A 10,284-nucleotide genomic window follows, 5' to 3' on the forward strand; every position below is an offset into this window, starting at 1 on the left:
GCGAGGGTGACTGCTCTGGTGAGAAACCCGTGTGATATGGAGTGAACTGTGGGGCAACCACCGGTGAGGACAACCACTAGGACACCTGAACTGTAGGTGAAGCAAACTGAGCTGGAGGTTGTCCCTGACTCTGAAGCCCGCTGGGTTGTATAGCTAGAGTCGTCGTGGTGGAGGTAGGCTGAGCAAGCTGGGGCGAAGACTGTGGTAGTGGGGCCCCAAGTGCTGTCACGACATGCTGCATAAAGCCCATAAGCTGCTGCTGCATGAGTATCAACTGGTGATGCATCTACTGCTGCTGCTGCTGGAGAAGCTACTGCTACCTCTAGAACTTGTCCTGACGAGCCTGGAATTGTGCGAAGTTGGCAGCGGTCTCCTGTGCTTGTCGTGCCTGGTCCTGCTGCATCCGCTTAAGAATAGCTATCAATGCGAGGTCCGTCTGCGGTGTTGGTGGAGCTAAGCTAGAACTACCAGCCTCTGCATCATGTCTACATGGAGGCATCTGAGGAATCAGCAGATAGTCATCATCTGAGCTATCACTGGACTCGGTCATCTCCTGCTATGCCTCAAGCTCCTCCTCCTCTATAGTGGTGATGCCTCTAATGATCTTGTCCTACTGAGCTACTGACTCAGGAACATCTGGACGATGGCTAGGCCAAGCTGGTGCCTATGGAGTGTTGTGCCTGATCCTATGTGCCATGTTGTATGCTGGAAACTCTATGGTGACAACCCTGTACTTAGCAACTAGCTCAGGAGTCCTGACCTATACACACTTGAGCATCAAGAATGTGACCCAATGTGCATAAGGAAGCTGTCGACGACCCTTGAAACCCTTAGCAATAGTATCCTCCATCTCTGATAGAAGGAGGTCCCAAATGTCGAATACGGTCTGCTGCATCAGGGCCTTAAGAAGCCAGAGCTGTAAGTGAGTCAGGCCCTCCCTGTATCCCAACCTAGGAAGCAGTGTCCTCCTGATAATGACCTCTAGCACTCTCGCTGTAGGAGTCAAGTCACTGGGGTTCCTGCTCGACCCCTCACCAAAGGGCTCCTTGAAGCAATGTCGCACTAAATCTGTTGGGGGCACCAACCCTCCATGAGGACGCCTAGGAGGCGCCTGCTATCCATAGCATACCTCATGCAGCTTGACAGGCTGATCCTATAGCCATAGTATCTCCCGAGCCCTGGAGCTCATCACCCGATAATCTCTGCCGTTGAATGCAAAATGAATGAAGTTGTGATGTGGATCAACGTAGAGTGAAGCATAGAACTGCCGGATCTAAGATGGTACATATACTCCTATCCGGCCAATCAGATCTACAAGCCCCGGTAAATATGACAAGTAGGGGCAGATGTGCTCTCCAGCTGCTGCCACAATAGACTCCAAACTACAGACCCTCTGTGATCTAAACACTGCCCCACTATTGATATAGGCATTGTAGAAGTCTTCCTGGAGCGGTGTATAGAACCCCTCAGCTGCTCTCTCATCCCTCCTCGGAGGGAACCACACGTCGAACTCAACAAAGCACAGCTAGCGAACCTACCTGGCTATAGCGGCCCTCAAGTCGAGGTGTACCACTGGAGGTGGACCCTGTGGTCTGGGTGGAGGGCGTGACCCCCTGCGCTGTGTAGCTGGCCTCGGTGGAACTATAGCACTAGTACGACCTGAGCGGCGTAGCTGGGGTGCCGGCTCGGTCTCCTCGGTCTGCTGACTCTCCTGAGTCTCTCCTGGGCTGGCTGAGGCTCTGCTAGTGGGGGTTGCTGCTATGCCTCCTACTAGGACTACCCCTGACGCTGAGGCTCCTCAATGGCCAGACGATGTCCTGCCATCATGACAGTCCTAGGTGGACTACCATGAAGTCGCTCAATCTCCCTCAGTCTGTCCTATGCATCTAGTGCCAGCTGATTTGCTATGACGATTCCACTACGGGCACCGCCTCTCTCGGCACGCTCTATGGCCTCTGCAACAGCTGCTGCTCTCGCTGTCTCTACGTCGGGGTACTTGCGCTTCTTGGATGTTACCTGCTTGGTTGACTTGCCCTTCGATCCTATAGGCTGGCGAGGCGGGGGCCTCCAATCATCATCACCTAGACCACCACCAACGTTCTTGGTGCGAGCCATCTGATCTGACAAGAGGGTGAACTGCCGCTGATGAAGATCAACAGACAAACTGACACTCCCAAGGCTTGGCCTCGATCCTTACTCGTGAGCTTGGCTCTGAGTTGACTGCCAACTGCCACAAGAACCACAATGGTACCGACTCGCTGCACGATAGAATAGATAGATATACGAATAAATACAATATATCTAATAGATGCGAAAACCTAGGAAGCAAGCAATGTAGGTACGAAATTGAGACGACGGGCAAGCTACCTGATGAAACGGCGAACCAGGAAAAGGAAAGATGTCGCACGGGGGAACCCTTGGAACTGGCAGGGGCTAGGGTTACGAGGAACAGCGATGAACTGGTGGCCCTATATTTTTTGAAATCAGCGCATTGTATTGCAATTTGATCTAAGCAAATCGAAATTGAAACAAGGAACTAGCCTTACCGAGAGGAGGTAGGCCTAGGGCACTGGAATCGACTTTGAATGATGCTTGGTGCTAGAGGAACCGACGGTGGCACTGTCATGGAGAGCCGCACGGATCAGACAAGCACGCGAGCTAGGGTTGGCGCGGCACAGGGGCGAGCGTAGGCAGGGTAGGGCAGGGCAGGTGCGGTGGCGTGCGAAGCGAGCGCAAGGTGGTTGGCTCGGGGCTGTGGCGGCACGGTGAGTTATGGTGGCGCGGCGAGCTTAGGTGCGGGAGCGGCGGCGCTGGCTAGGGCTTCGGGGGCTTGGTCACGGTGGAATACGGGGAAAAGGGTACGACGGTTCGGTTAAATAGTTCCCCCAAACGCGATAGAAAAGGAAACGGAGAAAAGAGTCCTAAAGTCGCGCGAAATCCACTGACCGGACGCTCCGGTGGTAGCGACCGGATGCTACCACCCAGCGTCCGGTCGATTCTAGAGAGGTCCAATTCCTCTAGAATCGGGACCGGACGCGTCCGGCGGTCCATGACCGGACGCAGGCAGGGTCCAGTCAGTACAGCCTGTTTCTTCACCAAACGACCGGACGCTGGAACCCCTTCTGACCAAACGCACAAACACAGCGTCCGGTCACTCCTTCACCAGCAGTTCACCTCCTGTGAACTGACCGGACGCTGGACAGCAGCGTCCGGTGCAGCATCCGGTGCATCATTTCCAGCAAATCTTCAAACTTCCTTCGCGCTGCCTGTTTCCAATCAAGTCCCAACTTGAATAAGATCCAAATAAATACTAATTGGGACTGATGTGAGTGACCTCTCTCAAACCCTCATATTTTTCAAAATATTTTGCCTTAGGCTATAATTCTTTTTAAGAAAATAGGCAACAAGAGGGCAAATGAAACAAAACGACAAAAACAACATTCATGCATATGCAATACTTGTAAGTAAATCTAGTTGCTTGTCAAGTTTGATCCAAGGTTAAGCTTCTTCACACGCTTTTCGGCGGTTATCTTAACCATGTTAGACAAGCCCTATATGCATTGCCAAAAAAAATTACACATGTTGTATATTACAATGAATGCAAGGGACAACACAAGCTCAATTTTTAGTGAAGTTGCTAAAATCAAGTACATTGAGCTCATTCCACAATCTACAAAAAGTAGCCTCATCTAGCAGTTTAGTGAAGATATCCGCTAATTGATCTTCGGATCTTACACCTTCTAGTGATATATCATTTTTAGCAACATGATCTCTTAGAAAGTGATGGTGGATATCTATGTGCTTGGTGCGAGAGTGTTGAACCGGATTATTTGCAAGTTTTACCGCACTTTCATTATCGCACAAAAGAGGTACCTTCTCTAGAACTACTCCATAGTCTAGCAAAATTTGTTTCATGTATAATATTTGTGCACAACAAGCACCCGCGGCAACGTATTTCGCTTTGGTGGTGGACAAAGCCATACTATTTTATTTCTTGGAGGACCAAGACACAAGTAATCTACCAAGCAAATAGCACCCTCCGGATGTGCTCTTTCTATCAACTTTGCATTCGGCGTAATCCGAATCGAAATAGCCAATTAATTTAAATAAAGCTCCTTTGGGATACTAAAGGCCAATGCTTGGTGTGTGCTTAAGATACCTAAGGATTCTTTTTATGGCAATTACATGTGTTTTCTTAGGACTAGCTTGAAATCTAGCACACATACACACACTAAACATGATGTCGGGCCTAGATATGGTTAAATATAACAAGCTACCAATCATAGAACGGTAGAGAGTTTGATCAACTGGGTTACCTCCCTCATCTAGGTCGAGATGTCTATTTATAGGCATTGGTGTCTTGATTGGCTTATATTCATCCATCTTAAATCTCTTGAGAAGATCTTTTGTATATTTCTCTTGAGAGATGAAGATGCCTTCTTTCATTTGCTTGACTTGAAAACCAAGAAAGAATGTAAGCTCACCAATCATTGACATCTCGAACTCCTTCGACATCAATTCACCAAATTCTTTGCATGAGTCTTCATTTGATGATCCAAAGATGATATCATCAACATATACTTGACAAATGAAGATATGTCCATCAAGCTTCTTGGTGAATAATGTGGTGTCGACCTTTCCAATGATGAAGCCCTTCTCAATAAGGAAGTCCCAAAGGCGCTTATACCAAGCTCTTGGGGCTTGCTTAAGCCCATATAGTGCCTTGGACAACCTATAAACATGATTAAGATATCTAGGGTCTTCAAACCTGAGAGGTTAATCAACATAGACTAGTTCATTAATAAAGCCATTTAAAAATGCACTTTTCACATCCATTTGATATAGTTTTATTTCATGATGTGATGCATATGCAAGAAGGATACGGAAGGCTTCTAATCTTGCAACTAGTGCAAAGGTCTCTCCAAAGTCTAAACCTTCAACTTGAGAGAACCTCTTTGCAACTAGTCTTGCCTTGTTTCTCACAACAACACCTTGATCATTTTGCTTGTTGCGAAACACCCACTTTGTTCCAATGACTCTTGCTCCTTTTGGTCGCTCTTCAAGAGTCCAAACTTCATTGCGAGTGAAGTTGTTCAACTCTTCATGCATGGCATTGATCCAATCTGGATCTTTAAGAGCTTCTTCAACCTTGGTAGGCTCATAGCAAGAGACAAAAGAGTGATGAGCAATAAATGAAGTAAGTTTTTGAGATCGAGTCATTACACCCTTTGATGGACTCCCTATAATGAGATCTTATGGATGATCTTATAGGAGAGGTATATTTTTTTTATTGACCACTTGAGGAGGAGGTTGTGGAGCATCAACATCTTGTGCTTGTACCACCATTTTCTCATGGGAGATATGAGTATCTTTATTTTTTACTCTCCCATCTTTTTTACCATCTTGTGGTACACTTGATGAAGAAGGTTGGTTAATGACTTGTACATCATCTTTATCATCTTTTGGTTTGATGTCTCCCACCAGAATATTCTTCATAGCCTCTCTTAATGATTCATCACCTACATCATCAAGATTCTCATGTGCTCCTTGGGAGCCATTAGATTCATCAAATTCCACATCATATGTTTCTTCAACCAAGCCGGTGGCATGATTAAATACTCTATATGCTTTGGACTTCAATGAGTAACCAACAAGAAAACCTATATCACAACATCTTTGAAACTTCCCTAGGTGTTGCCGCTTCTTGTAGATGTCGCATTTGCAACCAAACATCCTAAAGAATGAGACATCCGGCTTCTTTCCATTGAGCAATTCATAAGGTGTCTTGCTAAGGAACTTTTGAAGGAATAGGCGGTTGGATGCATAACATGTGGTGTTGATTGCTTCCGCCCATAGAGCTTTGGGGGTGTTGTACTCATCTAGCATTGTCCTTGCAAGAGTTATCAAAGTCCTGTTCTTCCTCTCAACTATACCATTTTGTTGAGGAGTATAAGTTGCGGAGACTTCATGTTTGATTCTAACTTTATCACAATAAGCTTCTATGTTTGTATTGTCAAACTCTTTGCCATTATCACTTCTTATCTTCTTGAGCTTCACTTCAAATTCATTTTGAGCTCTCTTGGCAAACTTCTTGAAGCAAGAGGCAACTTTAGATTTATCATGAAGGAAGAACACCTATGTGTACCTTGAATAGTCATCCACAATTACAAGACAATAGAGATTTTCTCCCAAACTCTTGTATGTTATTGGTCCAAATAAATCCATGTGTAGGAGTTCTAGCACTCTTGTGGTTGACATGAAAGCTTTGGTTGGATAAGTATTTGCAACTTGCTTGCTGGCTTGACATGCACTACAAAGCTTGTCCTTTTCAAACTTCACATCCTTCAACCCTCTCACCAAATCATTCTTCATAAGCTTCTTAAGTGAGCTCATCCCAATATGAGTAAGTCTTCTATGCCATAGCCACCCAAGAGTTGTTTTGGTGAATAGGCAAGTCTTCAAATTTGCATCTTCGGAGGTGAAGTCAACTAGATATAAGTTGTTGTATCTAAATCCATTGAATATCACTTGATTGTCATCTACCTTGGATACAACAACCTCCTTCTCGGTGAACAAGCATTGGAAGCCAAGATCACACAATTGCCCAACGGATAGCAAGTTGAAGCTCAATGAAGCAACATATAGCACATTAGAGATGGAATGATCATTTGATATTGCCACTTTGCCCAATCCTTTAACCTTGCCCTTTGATTTATCTCCAAATGTTATTTTCTCTTGCCCATCTACCGCTTCATCTAGTGAGGTGAATATACGAGGATCACCGGTCATATGTTGAGTGCAACCACTATCAATAATCCAATGACTTCCACCGGTCTTGTAGTTCACCTACACATATGAGATTCAAACTTTAGGAATCCAAACTTGTTGAGAACCCTTCACCTTCTCAATAAGTGACTTAGCCACCCAAATCTTCTTAGGTCTACTCTTGTTGGGGGGTCCTAAGAACATGACTTTCATCTTTCCACTTAAATCTTTTCTAAGCATGTAGTGAGCATTGAAAGTAAATGGTCTAGCATGCTTGGGCAAGGGTTATGGCGGTGGAGTTTGACACTCATGAGCAAAGTGGCCTTCTTGTTCATACTCAAAATATCTCTTTGGCTTTGGCTTTAGTTTTGATTATTGTTGTTGAGCTTGAGCCTTCTTCTTTTCTATACTTGCCACATATCCAATGCCACTTCTATCCATCTTCATGACGGTGTTCATGAGTAGCTCACTTTAGAGATGCTTGCCTCTAGCAAACTTGCTCAATCCAATCTTGAGATGCTCTTTCTCCAACTTGAGCTTCTCATTTTCTTCTTTTAGAGCGTCATCTTTCTTTTCTTCCTTGAGGTTCTTGTTTTCTTCTTTGAGCTTCTCATTCTCAAGAATCAACTCTTTGTCATGATCAAGAGTTTCTAGCACAATGATGTTGTGGCTTTTCATCTCTTCAATATCTTTCAAGAGCTTCTCATTATCACTCTTGAGCTTGACATACTCATCATAGTCATTGCACTCAACCACTTGCTTGCCTTTGCTACTAGATCCATGCTCAATGCTCTCATCAATTAAATCATCACATGAAGTAGCTATATCAATCTTGACAACATGGTTAGTAGCATCATGTGGCTCATTTGGTAAAAATTCTTGAGCAATAACAAGAGTATCATGATTAATCTTAAGAGTAGTGTATTCATCTTTGAGCTTGTTGTGGCTAGTGATGAGTTCATTGTGCACCCACTCAAGTTTATCATATTTATCTTTAAGCTCTTTCTTGGAAGATTTAAGCTCCTTGAGTTTGGATGATATAGCATCATTAGTTTCTCTAAGCTCATCATTAGTCTTTTCCAATGTATCACACTTAGCTAAGAGTGAATCATTTTTAGCATCAAGCTTTTCATTTGTAGCTCTACTCTTTCTAATGATCTTAGTGTATTTTCTTAGTATTTTGACAAGATCATCATATGTAGGTGAATCATCATCATCGCTATCGCTATCATCATCACTAGCATGCTTATCATCACTACTATCATCACTCTTAGTTACCTTGCGTTCACCCTTAGCCATAAGGCATAGGTGTGTAGAGGATGATGGCGATGGTGGCGGTGAAGATGCAAGATCAATAGCAATGGCGGCCACCTTCTCATTGTCACTATCATCATTGGATGATTCACTTGATGAATCAATATCCGTGAGCCAATCACCGACGATGTAGGCCTTTCCACTCTTTTTTTCTTGTGGAAGTCTCTCTTTTTACCATCTCTCTTCTTATATGGCTTGTTCTTTTTCTTCTCATCTTCATCTTCATTGCTTGAGTCATCTTTCTTGCCCTTGTTCTTGTTCTTAAACTTATCTTTCTTGGGCTTTGTGTATTGATGAGCAAGATGGCAAAGTTCACCATAATTATAGCAATCCATCTTGGAGATTGGCTTTCTTTTTGAGCTAGTGAAGAACTTCTTCTTGCCATCAAACTTGATGCCACTCTTGTTTAGCTTCTTTAGCATCTTGGCAGTCTTCTTCACCATGAGAGCAAGACTTTCTTCATCATCTTCTTCATCACTTGAGCTCTCATACTTAAGTCTTGCTTTGCCCTTATCTTGACTCGCTTTGAATGCTAAGTCCTTCTCTTTCTTCTTTGTAGAGGATGAGCCATCTTGTGGGGTGATATGCATGTACATCTTATGAGCATTGATCTTTCCCAAGATTTGTGTCGGTGTAGCGGTGGAAAGATCACCTTAGTGTAGCACGGTCACAATATGGCCATATTTGTTAATAGGGAGGACACTCAAGATCTTTCTCACAATGTCGAATGGCGACATTTGAGTAAGTCTAAGCCCATTGACTTCCTCTACAAGAACATTCAAACATGAATACATCTCATTAGCACATTCTTTGGGAAGCATCTTAAATGAATTTAGCTTTTTAATCATAAGATGATAGCATTCCTCACGCTCACTCTTGGTTCCCTCATGGAGCGCACAAACATCCGACCATAGTGCATGGGTGTCTTTGTGGTTCCTTACGCAGTTGAAAACATCTTTGCAAAGACCTCTAAAGATGGTGTTGCGAGCCTTTGTATTCCATTTTTTATAGTTCACTTCATCGCCTTGAAGTTGTGCGAGATTCTTAGGTGTTGGGAACCCTTGAGAGGTGGCTCTAAGTATTCCAACATCTAGAGCTTCTAGGTATGCCTCCATGCGAATTTTCCAATATGGAAAATCATCCACCTCGAAGATATGAGGAGGTCCATCCTCGTGAGACATCTTACTCTAAGCGGTTAAGCTTAAAAACGTGAGCACGAGGCTCCGATACCAATTGAAAGGATCAAGATGCCCAAGAGGGGGGGGGGGTGAATTGGGCTAATTCTAAATTTTCTTGCAATAATCAAATCCTACGGATAGCCCAATTAACCCCTTGTGCCTAGAAAAGTGTTTCTATCAAATTAACGCACAAAAGACTTGCAACCTATATTCCAAACTTACTCTAGCATGACAATTCTATAAATATAAAGACAAGTATTGAATTGCTCAAAGTAAATACTTAAAGTAAATGCTCAAAGTAAATGGAGAGAAAAATGTGGCGATGTTTTGCCGAGGTATCGGAGAGTCACCACTCCCCACTAGTCCTCGTTGAAGCACCCGCGCAAGGGTGTAGCTCCCTCTTGATCCATGCAAGGATCAAGTGCTCTCTATGGGTTGATTCTTCGACACTCCATCGCGGTGAATCACCCAAAGCTGCTCACAACTTGAGTTGGGTCACCCACAAGCTCCGCCGGATGAACACCAAGCTTTAAATCACCACCAAGCCATCTAGGTGATGGCGATCACCAAGAGTAACAAGCACAAACTCTCACTTGACCACACGAAGCCTAATGAGAAGATGGATGCACACTTGTCTACTCTTGATTCACTAATGAGGTTTCACTCTTGGATTCTCAAATCACTAACACCTCACTAGGACCTTGCTCTTCTTGGCACTCACAAACGTGTTTCTCAGCTGTTGGAATGAGCAAAAGTAACTCCACACATGAGTGGAGTTTCTATTTATAAGACAGCCTGAAAAACGAACCGTTATGAGCTTCTGCGGGGTGACCGAACGCTTCGGTCGTGTTGACCGGACGCTCCGGTCAGTTCAACCCGCGAACCAGTAAAAAAGAGTTGACCAGACGCTGGCAGGGTCCGGTCAGCACTGACCGGACGTGTCCGGTCGCATGAAACCCTTACTGGACCCTTACTGGACTCGACCGGACGCTGAACCCTTAGGGTCCGGTCACAGATTCCCTTCTCT

Source organism: Miscanthus floridulus, chromosome 13, assembly GCF_019320115.1.
Source record: "Miscanthus floridulus cultivar M001 chromosome 13, ASM1932011v1, whole genome shotgun sequence".
NCBI lineage: Eukaryota > Viridiplantae > Streptophyta > Magnoliopsida > Poales > Poaceae > Miscanthus > Miscanthus floridulus.